At 46.2% G+C, this 14,282-nt stretch overlaps 1 protein-coding gene across 2 annotated transcripts in view; it reads left to right on the plus strand.

Annotated features, from left to right (window-relative positions):
* The window catches only part of MEGF9 (multiple EGF like domains 9), an 87,753-nt gene that overhangs the window by 2,094 nt on the left and 71,377 nt on the right, over nt 1-14,282 (plus strand). The window lies entirely within an intron of this gene.

The following is a 14,282-nucleotide window of genomic DNA, read 5'->3' on the forward strand; positions in this document are numbered from 1 at the left end:
TCTGAATACTAGATAACAGCAGCAGAGGTCTCCTGCTCTCCTGTCCTCTTGGGGAAGCAGGATGCTGGGTTAGGAAGGCCTTCCGTCTGATCCAGCAGGGTTCTGCCTATGTTGTGTTGCCTGTGACTGCTCTGTGGGTGCTCATTTAGAGATCGTGCTGTTACTTGTCCTGAGCCTCAAGGCTAGGGCAGGATAGAGGCACCAAAAGGAGGGGAGATGGCTTGATTTGTTTCCAAAGGCCCCAAGACCTTCATTGAAAGCTATTCCTATGTGTGGACTAACATTTCAGGAAGAAGGAGGGTCATGCACCCGACTAATGAGTCAAGATTTAACATTTGTGATGCCATCACAGTTGGCACCATATTATTAATGCCTCCAATATTAATACAAGTAGTATTTGTATTAATGCTACTATTGTTACTTATTTGTCATTATTACTTCATTTCAACAATTTGGGTTCAATGTATCTTTCTACTAGTAGGCTTGGTTGGGATAGACCACTGTCCTCTGTTATTAATATTTATTAATTGTTGTAGAGACTATTGTTATAGAGACTAGGGAATAAATTGTTGTCACCTCATATTAATATGTACTATAGTGTGTTTCTTACTATTGTTTATACCATTGGTTGTCAGGACTTTTTTGGGAGGGGGTATAATCTCTCTTTCTCCTCCTCCTGCTCCTCCTTGTCCTAAGCTAGGGATAAATGTTGGTCCCCTATTATGGGAGGCAGTTGCTTTCTGGTTTTTTTGGACTAGTTCCTCAGATAATAGATCATTTTGTGGAATGATTTTTTTAAGGATGCTCAAAATGGCAAAGGCGAGCAGCAGTTGTAGCAGTTGAAAGCAAAGAAGGAGAGTAAAATGAGAAGTGGTTAAAAGAGGCATGGAGAGAAATGTCTTCTTTGTGGGTAATATATTGATGGTTTTTGCTTGATTTTGGCCTTTGTCTATATTTTGAGGATTTGACCCATTTGCTGCATATTCTGGCTACTTCTAATGCCAGATGTTTTGGAGAGCAGTTCCCATCTGCCCCAGCCACCATTGGAGCTCTCTCCCAAAACATCTGTAGGATAGCAGGTTAGTATAAAGGTTGCACTAAAGCAGTTCTCCCTGTTCTGTTGCATTCCATGGCCTGGGGTAGGTACAACTCATAAACACAAGTGCAAATATTGTGGGGTGTTTTTAAATGAATTGTTAACTTGAGACATAAGGATGGCTTGAACTTTAAATAAACTAAAACATTTAACAAACCCACTAGATCTCCAGTATCCTAGTCAATCTTAATCAGCTAGATCATGAGCCAACAGTGTGACGCGGCAGCTAAAAAGCCAATGCAATTCTGGGCTGCATCAATAGGAGTATAGCATCTAGATCAAGGGAAGTAATAGTGCCACTGTATTCTGCTCTGGTCAGACCTCACCTGGAGTACTGTGTCCAGTTCTGGGCACCACAGTTCAAGAAGGACACTGACAAACTGGAACATGTCCAGAGGAGGGCAACCAAAATGGTCAAAGGCCTGGAAACGATGCCTTATGAGGAACGGCTGAGGGAGCTGGGCATGTTTAGCCTGGAGAAGAGGAGGTTAAGGGGTGATATGATAGCCATGTTCAGATATATAAAAGGATGTCACATAGAGGAGGGAGAAAGGTTGTTTTCTGCTGCTCCAGAGAAGCGGACACGGAGCAAAGGATCCAAACTACAAGAAAGAAGATTCCACCTAAACATTAGGAAGAACTTCCTGACAGTAAGAGCTGTTTGACAGTGGAATTTGCTGCCAAGGAGTGTGGTGGAGTCTCCTCCTTTGGAGGTCTTTAAGCAGAGGCTTGACAACCATATGTCAGGAGTGCTCTGATGGTGTTTCCTGCTTGGCAGGGGGTTGGACTCGATGGACCTTGTGGTCTCTTCCAACTCTATGATTCTAACCTCTTAAAAACCGTTTTAGTGACTTAAAAGTTGGCCCTGATTAATCAATACAGTGTTGGTGTAATAGGTGGTATTCAACATTTTTAAGGGGAGTGGCCATAGCTGAGTGGTAGTGCATCTGCTTTGCATTTGAAAAGTTCCAGGTTCAGTCTCTGACACCTCCAGAAATAACTGGGGGAGACCCTCACCTGAAACCCTGGACAGCTGCTGCCTGTCTGTGTAGACGGTACTGAGCTAGGTGGATCATGGATCTAGCTCTGTATAAGACAGTTCCCAATGGGTGGTAGTCAACTAAGCTTCACTCAGAGTACGTACATCCACTGACATTAATGAACATGACAAAGTTAGGTCCATTAATTGCAATGGGTCTGCTCTGGGTAGTGTTCAGCTGTGTTTTACTTTGCAGAAATAGGATGCTTCTTTCTTCCTGCTGCCCAAATTTTGTTTGTGTGTCATACAGTCTGAGACATGTAACCAGGGACAAGTGCATTAGTCATCATGATGGTGACATTTTAACCCCCCCCCCACCCCACTGTCGGAGACAGTGTGCCTCTGATACCAGTTTCTGGGAGTCACAGGTAGAGAGAGTTGCTGTTGCACTCATGTCGTGCTTGCATGAGTTGGCCTCTGTGTGAACAGAGTAATGGTGGACCCTTGGTCTGATCCAGCAGGGCTCTGTTTATGTTCTTATAAAAATACATTGCCTTCCCTCCAGTAATGGAGCAATCCTAACTTTCCTTGTTGGGGAAGGGCTGAAGCTCAGGGGTAGGTCCCAGGTCCAGCCTTTGTCATTTGCAGGCAGGACTGGGAATGCTTCTCACCTAAAACCCTAGAAAGCTGCTGCCAGAGATTGTAGGCAATCCTGAGCGACATGGACCAATGCACCTTTTGCAAGGCCAAAATTCGGCACCCTCTGCTTCTCACCTTCTGTTCTGCTCAATTCACTCAGTCCCCAGTGTGGGGGAACCGGTTGCGCTGCCCTAAATCTGCCTCTGGCACAATCCTGAATGTGCCTACTCAGAAGCAAGCGGTGCTGAGTTCATAGGGACTTGATGCTTCCAGGTCAATGGGTGAAGGGTTGCAACCAAAACCTTGTTTTGCCAGGAGTCAGCTCTAGTTCAAATTGCCCAATTCTGTAGCAACATATTAGAAATGCTTCCTCAGGTGGATTCCAGGACCAGAGAAATGTGTTTGTGTTTTAGGCTGTAAGGACTTGCACAATGGGTTGTATGAAACTGAAGCAGCTGGAGAACTGTATAATTTCTCTCTCTCTCTCTCTCTCTCTCTCTCTCTCTCTCTCTCTCTCTCTCTCTGTGTGTGTGTGTGTTTAAAAAAATGTTCTGCCATTCTCTGATTTTGTTATGATAATGATATTGATAACAGTATCGTATCTTTTCATTAGTAATGCTTGACATAATAAAAGACCCTCTGACATGTGCATGGCTGGATGTGGCTTAACTGTACACAAGAAAGGGTCACGTCCATTGTTCCACCCACGTTTTGCCTCTGGCCCTGCTCACTGCTGTCATGTGGCCTCTGGAAGTTTGCCCAAGAGGGAATGTGGCCCTCAGGCTGAAAATATCTCCCCATCCCCAAATGAAATGCTTCCAATACCTATTAGTTCATATGGGGCTGAGGGAAGGTCCTGTATCTCCCCTTCCCACTAAACAGAAAGCCTTGGACCTTGATTGTCTCACCCTGTGCTGGGGAGCAGAAGGTTCTGCAGACCAACGGAGAGGCTATTTGCATGGCACTTTTGACAGCTCCCAAGATACATTCTAGCTGCACAAACTCCCATCACCCCTAGCTAGCAAGGCTAGAGCTCAGGGATGATGGGAGTTGTAGTCCAACAACATCTGGGGACCCACAGGTTGAGAACTGCTGATCTAAAGGATCTGGGAGCTGGGAAACTGCAACTAATCCGGAATGTGGCAGCTAGACTGGTGACTGGGAATGTCCACCAAGACCATAAAGCACCAGTTCTGAAAGACCTACATTGGCTCCCAGTTAAAAGTGTTGGTGTTGACCTTTAAAGCCCTAAACGGCCTCAGCCCTGTATACCTGAAGGAGCGTCGCCACCAATATTGTTCAGCCAGGCACTGAGGTCCAGCGCCGAGGGCCTTCTGGCGGTTCCCTCACTGTGAGAAGTGAGGTTACAGGGAACCAGGCAGAGGGCCTTTTTGGTGGTGGCGCCCACCCTGTGGAATGCCCTCCCATCAGATGTCAATTAAATAAACAACTATGACTTTTAGAAGACATCTGAAGGCAGCCCTGTTTAGGGAAGTTTTTAATGTTTGATGTTTTATTCTGTTTTTAATCTGTAGGGAGCCGGATGGGTGGGGTATAAATATTAATAAATTATTATTATTATTATTATTATTATTATTATTATTATTATTATTATTATTATTATTATCACCATTATCACCTGCCTAAGATCATCCTCTGATGCCCTTATTTGTGTGCCTCTTCCACAAGAGATCCAGAGGGCGGCAACATGAGAACAGGGCCTTCTCTGCGGTGGCTCCCCATCTGTGGAATGCTCTCCCCAGGGAAGTTCGCCTGGAGCCTTCATTATACACCTTTAGGCGCCAGGCAAAAACGTTCCTTTTTAACCAGGCTTTGGTTGATTTGATTTATATCCTATGCCCTTTTAAAATGTGGTGTTTTTTGGGGGGGAGGTTATTGGGTTGTTGTTTTTATTTTGATTATGTATTTTGTGGTTTTATATTTTGATTTCATTCTGTGAACTGCCCTGAGACCTCCAGGTATAGGGCAGTATAATAATAACAACAACAACAACAACAACAACAACAACAACAACAACAACAACAACAACAACAACAACAACTTTGTGAACTTGCTATCACTAGATGTGGGGGCAGACCCTAGCTTAGGTGTCTTTACAAGGGGATTAGGCAACTTTACATAAAATGTGTCTATCAAGTGCTGGTGGTTCTTAACTAGCAAAGTCAAGCCTCCAGATTTGGATGCAGTCTATCTCCAAGTGCCAGCTGCCGGAGGGGAAGAGCAAGCGAGAGCTTTGCCCTTCCTGTTCTGCTTGTGGGCTTTCTCAGAGACAGCTGGCTGGTGATTGACGGTAATAGGATGATGGAATAGATGGACCAGACTTTGCTGACCACCAGATATTTTGGGTGACAATTCCCATTGGCTGATAGAAGTTGTAGTCCAAAGCATCTGGAGGGCATCAGGTTGGTGAAGGCTCGGATAGACCCTTAGTCTGATCCTGGAGACTCTTCCTGTGCCTTGCACCCCATACCCAGTTGCCTTGCCTGTGTTCCATAGTCTCCTAAATGTATGCGTAAAAGAGGGGAAAGGGAATTAGTAACTGGCTGTGTCTAAGCCATTTGCCCTTGGATTCAAGGAACCCAGCAGGTGCTTTGATACTGACTCATGTCCGCAAGCTACTGATTCCCCCTCTTCCCCATACAGGCTCAGCTTATCTTCATGGAGACTGCTGGGCAAATAATTGCAAATCTTGTCTTGAGCAGTTATTGGTTTAAGTGTGGCGGAGAAAGGAAGAGGTATACCGTATTTATTAAATTTGAATCCTATTCTTATGTAGGCCTTGGAAGTGGTCTGCCTTTCCAGGGGCTGACCAGGTGCATACCTGCTTAGTTTCAGTGATGCTACAACAGCACCAGGTGTGCCTGGATTACTACTGCACCCAAGGTTACGTTGCCAAGGAACCTTTGCAGATGGATTCTGAGCCCGTGAGTCAGTTCCAAAAATAGCCTCCACATGTCCTTAGCACCGGCAAGGCTGCAGCAGTGTCAACTGCTCCCAAGTGAAAATTAAAAACCCCACGTGAAGCAATGAGGACACCCTGTTCAATAGTTGAGGCCCTTCTCTGGATGCTGTCTCTGAGTAGGGGCAAAAGTTGGTGACACAAGAAGGGGCCTTATCAGTGGTGGCTCCCTGTTTGTATAATATTCTCCCCAGAGAAGCATGCCTGTCATCTTTGTCTATTGGTGGGTGGGTAGTTAGTTATGTTTGCAGCCTCTTGACTTGCTTTTACTTTCAGTGGCGTGAGCAGGATTTTCCATTTACATATTTATGGGTGACCATTTTTAGATTTTTCTTCAAAATTAGATTTTGACTGTTTCATATGTTACCTATCTTGTCTTATTTTTTAAGTTGCTTTGAGAACTCTTCAGTGAAAAAGTGATGAATAAATACAATAGAATACACACACACACATACAAACACACAAACAACAATATTTATTGCACCTTTCTTCCGGGACAACAGACATGGGCTGCCTCATTCCTTTTTATCCTAGCCTTTGAGGTAGGTTAGCCAGAAAACATAAAAAGAGCCTTCTGGATCAGGCTGAAGGGCCATACAGTGGTACCTCGGGTTACAGACGCTTCAGGTTACAGACGCTTCAGGTTACAGACTCCACTAACCCAGAAATAGTACCTGAGGTTAAGAATTTTACCTCAGGATGAGAACAGAAACCGCGCAGTGGCGGCAGCAGGAGGCCCCATTAGCTAAAGTGGTGCTTCAGGTTAAGAACAGTTTCAGGTTAAGAATGGACCTCCAGAACGAATCAAGTTCTTAACCCGAGGTACCACTGTATAGTTCAGCATCCCATTCTCACCATGAGTGACTAAATTCCTCTGGGAAGCCTGCAAGCTGGGCATGAGCAAAGCAGCACTCTTCCCACCTGCGGTTTCCGGCAACTAGTATTCAGAGGCATCCTGCCCCCAACCTTGGAGGCAGAGAGAGATTGAGGCAGAGTGAGTGCCTGGTTGTCCCTAGTCCCTGATTGAGACAATACCAGCTTTTTCCAACCCGCAGCCCTCCAGGTGTTTCTGGCCTACAGCTCTCATTGTCCCTGACCACTGGCTACCCTGGCTGATAGGAACTGGAGTCCCACATGTGCCCCCATAAATCCTGCCTCTTCTCAGTCAGCCCCAACCTGCCTGCCCTCTTCCTTACACCCAGGCCCAGAGGTGGCACTGCTTATCTCCTCCTCCTCTTCAGTCTCAGTGTTGGCTTCCTAGAAATCAGCAGGGAGGAGCATGGCTGCAAACTTCCCACCTGCCATGGGCTCTGCCTACCACTGTTTAATAGAGATTAAAAAATGTGAAAGGGCGGAGGGTTTGGGCAGCCAAAGGGGAACATTGGATCTTGGGAGCTGCTTTTCTCAGTACATGATTCAAGATGGAAATGAAATGCCTTTCAAGCATTTTGTGCAATAACGAATTCAATGTAGCATTGCGGCTTCTCAAACTTTTAAAGTCATCCAAGATAAGGAAGACAGTCTAATTCGACTGTGGGGTGCAGCGCTCATCTCGTTTTCCAGGCCAAGGGAGCTGGCATTTGTCCACAGACAACTTTCCGGGTCATGTGGCCAGCATGACTAAACCGCTTCTGGCAGCGCACAGAAACGTGTTGACCTTCCCACCACAGTGGTACCTATTTATCTACTTGCACTGGTACGCTCTTGAACTGCTACATTGGCAGAAACCGGGACAGAGCAACGGGAGCTCACTGCATCATGCAGATTCGAATTGCCAACCTTCTGATCAGCAAGCCCAAGAAGCTCAGTGGTTTAGACCACAGCGCGACCCACTCCCCTATATATATATATATATATATATATCCTGCACACATACTGTATAATATTTGAAGGGATATATTCTCCACCTGCTCTGAGCAAAGCAATAACGTTTAAGGCTTGTTCACATGTTACACTGTACACAGGTACAAGTTGTACAAGTGTTTGCATAGTCTGTACATAATAGTTGAGCTGTGCAACCATTTCCCATTCTCACTGAACATTACGGGAGAAGTATTTCAGTATGCCGCTTACCGATTCATGTATACAGATAGTATACTTGTTGAATGTAATATGGGAACAGCTACACACATACACACTTTGTCTTATATAACACACACCTGTGCATTCACACTTGATATTATGGTTCAATAAGCCACTTGACTGACCTTGCAGTTCCCAGAAAACATACACAGAGAATGAAAACAACAACAAAATGCGCATATATGTACACCTTGCAGTGAGCTGCCCTTATGTCGGTATTTTTCACCACCTGATTTCCATTGCAAAAGCATTTTGAAACATATTTAAGGAAATAACTTTGTAATGTGTCAGGAAGCTCCCTGCTACACTTTAAAATTGTCTCTGCTGCCACCAGTGAGGCTGTCTCAGCAGCAGAAGCATTTTCTTTCATTGATCTTGGTTGTTCCTGAGATTTATAACCTGCCTTTCATCAAAACAGCAACTGAAACCCACAAAGGGTTTCAGATAGCATTAAGAGCATGAGAAAACACATCACCTGTTACTTAAATGATAGCCCAAAAAAAAAAAAGAGGCTAGGTGAAGGCATCAGGGAGGAGCATTCCATAAGCTGGCAAAGAGCAGGAATCTACCAAAACGTTCACCAGTAGTTAGGTAAAAAGTGTATCTTTTGCTCTGGCCAGAACACGGAAGCAAGAAGTCTCTTCCATCCTTAGGAACATAGGAAGTTGCCCTATACCATCCACCCACCCATCCATCCATCTAGCGGTCAATCTGTGGGATTTCATACTGGCAACATTCCCAGCTGCATCTGGAGATGCTGGGGACTGAGCTGTAGAGTTTGAAGGGGACCCCCAGGGCCACCGAGTACAACCCCTTGCAATGCAGGAATCTCAACAAAAGCATCCATGACAGATGGCCAGCCTGCCTCTCAGGTGCTCTACCATGGAGCCATTGTGCCTGGAGAAATGCAAAGACACTCTGAGTTTCAGAAGCAGAGGGAAATGGCAGGGACACTCTCTGACAGCCTTTTCCAACTTGCTTCTAACTTGGACTCCCAGTTGCCCCAGGCACAGGCCCAGACCGGGGCGGGGGGGGGCATATGGGCCACGTGGCCCGGGCCTCCGATTCCAAAGGGGGCCTCGGTCAACATATTCACAATCGCAGGGGATGCACTGGGGTGAATACAAGGATTCAATAATTCGCAGAAAATAGAGCTAGGAAAGCATTTTTAAATGTAAATACATAAAATAATCCTTTTCCCTATGTATTTTTAAAAAGCACTACAGTGGTGCCCCACAAGACGAACGCCTCGGAAGACGAAAAACTCGCTAGACGAAGGAGTTTTTCGTTTTCTTAGCCGCTTCGCAAGACGCATTTCCCTATGGGCTTGCTTCGCAAAACGAAGCTTGCCCCGCAAGCTCCGGGGATAGCGGGGAAGCACAGCGCGTCTTCCCCGCTGTCCCTTTAAAGAGTCGCCCTCCTCGAGGAAAAGCCCCCAAGAGCTGCACACACACTCTGCACACTCTTTAAAGGGAGCGCGGCTCTTGGGGGAGCCTTGGCCGCGCGCAGCCTCTCCTGGACGGGGGATGAAGACTTCCCTTGCCCGGGAGAGGCTGCGCGCGGCTAAAGAAGCCAGGACAGTGAGCGGGATGCATCCCGCTGTCTGTTCTAGCTTCTGGCTTAGCCCCGCGAAGCCTCCGCAGGGGAGTGGGGAGCCTTCATCCCGCTCCCCTGCGGAGGCTTCGTGCAGCTATCCCTGGCTTTTGCGGGAGGTGGGGGAAGGGACAGAGCGCGCGGCTCTTGCGGGAGGAAAGCCAGTAGGCTTGCTTTTGCTGAAGCCAGGAGGGCAAGAGGGGTCAGTGCGCACCGATCCCGCTTGCTCTCCTGGCTTCAGGGGTAGCCCCGCAAAGCCTCCTGAGCGAAGATGGAGGAGCGCTCCCTCTTAGCTAGGATGCTTTGCGTTCCTTTCTTATTTCTTGTTTCCCTCCCCTAAAAACTAGGTGCATCTAATCGTCTGGTGCGTCTAATAGAGCGAAAAATACGGTATTATTTTTACAAATGGCTCAAGCATGCCACTGATTTTCTCTTTACCACCCCTGCTTTCCTCCTTCCTCTTGTGTTTTGGCCTGGCTGGGATGTGTCCTTGAACTCAGTTACTCTTTGTTGGGGGCAGGGGGATGTGGGATTGTGCACTGCGCAAAAGTCAAATGTGGGGGCCTTGCCTATGGCCCTGACGACCACCGGAAGGATTGGGGCCCTTGGCTGAGGAAATGTTTCCCATCCTTTATGCAAACCCAAACAAGGTTGACATGATCCTGATAGTCTCCTTTGAAGCTGCATGCAGTTTATATGCAAGAGATTGCCTCTTTGAAACCTTAGAAATGTTTCCCTTTCCATGACACCACTGACTGTCTCCTTGGCCTTGGCCAAGGTACTTTTCTTCCTGTTTCATTTGCCACATCACCTCATCCTCACAACTCCCACCTGATTAAGAGGATTCCCTGTCAAAGCTTGTGAAGCTCTTTGAAGTTTAGAAATGCAAATTATAATGATTAATGCTGGTTGATCTCTCTTAGCTCTGCTGCCTCCCCAAGGCACCAGTGATGACTTGAGGATGAGAGGAGAACACTTCTTAAATGGTCCAGGTGGTCAGTTTCTGAAATTTTAGCCCAGCCCCAAGAGGAGTGGAGGCAACTGCACCACTGCTGAGATTAGGGGTGATTTTGCAGTTCTCTGAATTTCTCTCCAGATTTTTGAATTTCAAATTATTTTATTTTGTTTCAAATTATTTTATTTTATTATGCGATATGTCTAAAATTCTCCATTCTTCCATTAAATACACAGAGACACACAGCGCTCTTTGCCGGCTTTGCCAACCCCACCTACCCCTCTTGCCAACTTCCCACCTTTCCACGTCACCCAAAACCCACACAGCTCCTTCTGGCCTGGGCAACCCCTCCCCCCCCCAAGCTCCTGACATCCCTCCAGACATCCTCCTGCCATTCCTTCCACACACAGCCACCCTTGGCAGCATCTTCCATCCCCACCCCCCAGACACCCCACTTCTTTTTACCCTTCCACAATTACAGCTCCTTCAATTTGCTGCAGGCAAATTTAATAGGGCAGGTGCTTTGCTTAGCGAACTGCTGACCTAGTGGGCAAAGGGTCTTCCTGCCCACCCATTAAACTTCACTGCCAGCACATTTAATGGAGGAGGACAGGCACTTTGGACATCCCTCCCCCCACCCATCTGCCATGGATGCTTTCTGGGTTGGACTAGATGACCCCTAGGGTCCCTTCACACACACACACTTCATACAAAGTGCTGTGCATGCAGCTTAATCTGCAAGGATTGTTGGGGTCCAGCCACATTGTTAGGAAGGGTGAGTTGTTGCACATCAGACAACAAATTAAAGGGCAGTAAATTGGTGGCTTGTTTGTTTGTTTTTACCACCACAGTGAGTCACCACAGTGAGTTCTCACCAGCCTCAGGCACTAGGCTTGGTGTCTAAGAGATCAGCAGGTGGTGGGGTAGAAGACTTGCCTCGCAAGCCAACCAGCCTCTGCCGGAAGCCCCAGAGAGCCGCTGCTATCAGTGTAGACGGTCTTGGGTTGGATGGACCAATGGCCTGGCTCAGTCTAAGGCACCTTCCTCTGGGTCACACAGAGAACCCAGCCAGGCTGGCAGGTGAATCTAACTTCTGCTCTGAAGATGAGACCGTGTCCTTCACCACAAGGGCAGCAGGATAGCTTAGCACAGGGGTCCCCAAACTAAGGCCTGTGGGCCAGATAAGGCCCGAGGGACTCGTTTATCCGGCCCACAGCGACCCGTGTCACCCGCTCTTATCGGCACTGCGCTGCGTGGCTGCCCACTTCCAGGTCGGAGGAGCACCGGAAATAGCTTGTGCTCATGCGCAAGCGTTGTGCACATGCACAAGAGTTATTTCCGGTGCACAACTGGGTCGGAGGAGGCCTGTGCACATGCGCACAAGCTATTTCCGGTGCTCTTTCGACCTGGAAGTGCGCCAGAAATAGTGTGTGCGCACACGTATGGGCACGTGCTCCACTGCCCTTAGGCCTGCCGCGCGATCAGCGCTGGAGACACCGGCCTGAGGCGCGGTAAGTTTGCTGACCCCTGCCTTAGCGGGTGATGAGCAGCTAGCAGGGCAGATACAGCTCTGTCCTCTGACATCTTGCTGTTGCTCTAACACTCCCTTGTCGCTGTCCCCCGCCCCCCGAAGCTGCTGCCTGAGGCTTCATTCTTCCTCATGATAAGGCCTGTTCTGTCCCAAACCTGACAGTCAAGGATTTTGACCCCTGACACGTTTAGTCCTTCTCTCACTTGCCTTCTGGGCAGACCTGGAGGGTTTTTTCTACATGGAGTCATCTGCCTTCAATGAATGCCAACCGTCCTGTTTTCTCTTGTGAAAGCTGCCTGGTGTGGAATGCAACCAGTTTGGCTTTGATATAAAAGGTGTGGGCTCTGGTTGTCTCTGCACAGGGGGTGGTCAGAATCACAGGCCTCTCGCCAAGAGTCCCAAGTTCCAGTGTTCAAAATTATCCAGGCACCAGGCACATTTTACACCTGGTGCAGGTACGATTACAACCACGTGGAGGTCTCTGGGTGCCAGGCTGGTGACTGGGGAAAGCAGAATGTCACTTAGGACTCAGCTATATAGCTGCAAATAAAACGTTTTAAGTGTGTTGTAAAGTGCAATATACAAATTTGACAGTAGATGGTGATGGTGAGCTATGGCAAATTCAACATTTTTTTTCAGAATTTTTTTTAAAAAAGGATTTTCACAGCGTTTTTTATATGTATATAGATTCCACCCTAGAGAAGGATCTGAAATATTTTCCTTGAAGCTTGAATTATTTTTCTGGATTGCTTTATTGAATGTTTTAATGTAAACCAACTTGAGATTTGGTCTGTAAAATATAAAGTGGTATAGCAATGGAAATATGAATGATAATCCCACAGGGGGCGGGGACATCACCTAGACCTTCCATGGTGATGACTGCTGCCTATGTTTAAGGAGCCATTTAACGATTGTGTTATATACCTGAGTTTCTAACGCTGCCACACTCATCATATACGGCTGCTTCATGGTTGGAGAGAGAAATGGTGAGCACCCTTTTTGAATAGCAGAGGTGGGGAATGTTTTTTTCTGGGAGACCTTCCAGGGGCAGCATGCAAGTGGTGGGCTAGCCAGAGGTGAAAGAGCAACAGGAGCAAATGTTGCTTTTGTATAGTTGGCTAGCACCCGCTCTGAGACCCCACAGCTAATTCTCCCCTGGCCTCCTCGCTGGCCCGAGGGGGATCAATTCAGCCAGGTAGCCCTGGGGATTATCTAATTGATTTTTGATTTTTGAATTTTATTGTTATTCATGTTTTTATGCTGTATTTTATGCTGCTTTTATAATTAAGTGTTTTAAAGTGTTTTAAATTTTGTTGTTAGCCGCCCTGAGCCTGGTTTTTGAACTAGGAAGGGTGGGGTATAAATAAAAATTTATTATTATTATTATTATTATTAGATTACACACACACACACACACACACACACACACCATCCTAGGACAAACACTGTTCAAGGCAGACACAAACACTCAGGGAGGGTATTAAGTGAAGGTGGGAGAGTCCTGAGGGCCAGATAAACTTGGTGTCCACTCCCCCTACTTTTTGCCCCTGGGCTTCAGACTTCCCACCCCTGATTTATACCCTGTTGTTTGGAGAAAATGGAGGTGGCTTTTTTTCAAAAAAATCATTTGTTTTGATTTGTTTAAAGTGTTTATATACGGTGTTACAAGGCAGCTTGCAGCAAATCACAATCTAAAACACACACACACACACACACACACACTTATAAAATCCAGTATTTTGCAGGTGAAGTATTTATTTATAAGATAATTAATCTCTCCCACCTTTCCAGGGCTGCTGACATCATATCTATTAATTTAATTAGGGCATGTATAAGGAGAACCAGTTTTATCCTCACAGCAACAGATAAAAATGTGAGAAACTGAGAGAGCTGCTGCCAGTCAGAGTGTACAGTATTGAACAAGATGGACTAATGTTTACAAACATGCATACATACACTGAGGCAAAATATTCATTAAAATGTATATATTTGTGAAAATAACATATAGAAATGCATTGTTTTATGATAAATTTCTCCCCACTCCCTCGCACTAAGTCCAAAGCATATTTGGATGGTGGGAATCTCCCAAGTAGCCAAGACTTCATACTGCTGACCACGTTATGCAGAATGACAACCTTCCTGCAAACAACTGTAGCAGGCGATGCTCAGATATTAATACCAGCTTGGGGGGGGGATACATCTTTCCTAGAAAACACATAATTAATCTTAAAAACCATTGTAAACTGCTAAAATCATTAGTTGGGTTGGAATAACACTTGCCGTTTAATGCTGGACTTTGGATATAATGGAGATGTAAAAATATTTGGATGCAGGAGGAAACGGTTGGTTGTTGAATAATTGATTGTAAAACTTTAAACTGAAAAAATAAATATTTTTTTAAAGACCTCCAGCAGCTGTTAAAATGCA

The sequence above is a fragment of the Podarcis bocagei genome (genome assembly GCF_964188305.1).
Source record: "Podarcis bocagei genome assembly, chromosome: Z".
In the NCBI taxonomy this organism is placed as follows: Eukaryota; Metazoa; Chordata; class Lepidosauria; order Squamata; family Lacertidae; genus Podarcis; species Podarcis bocagei.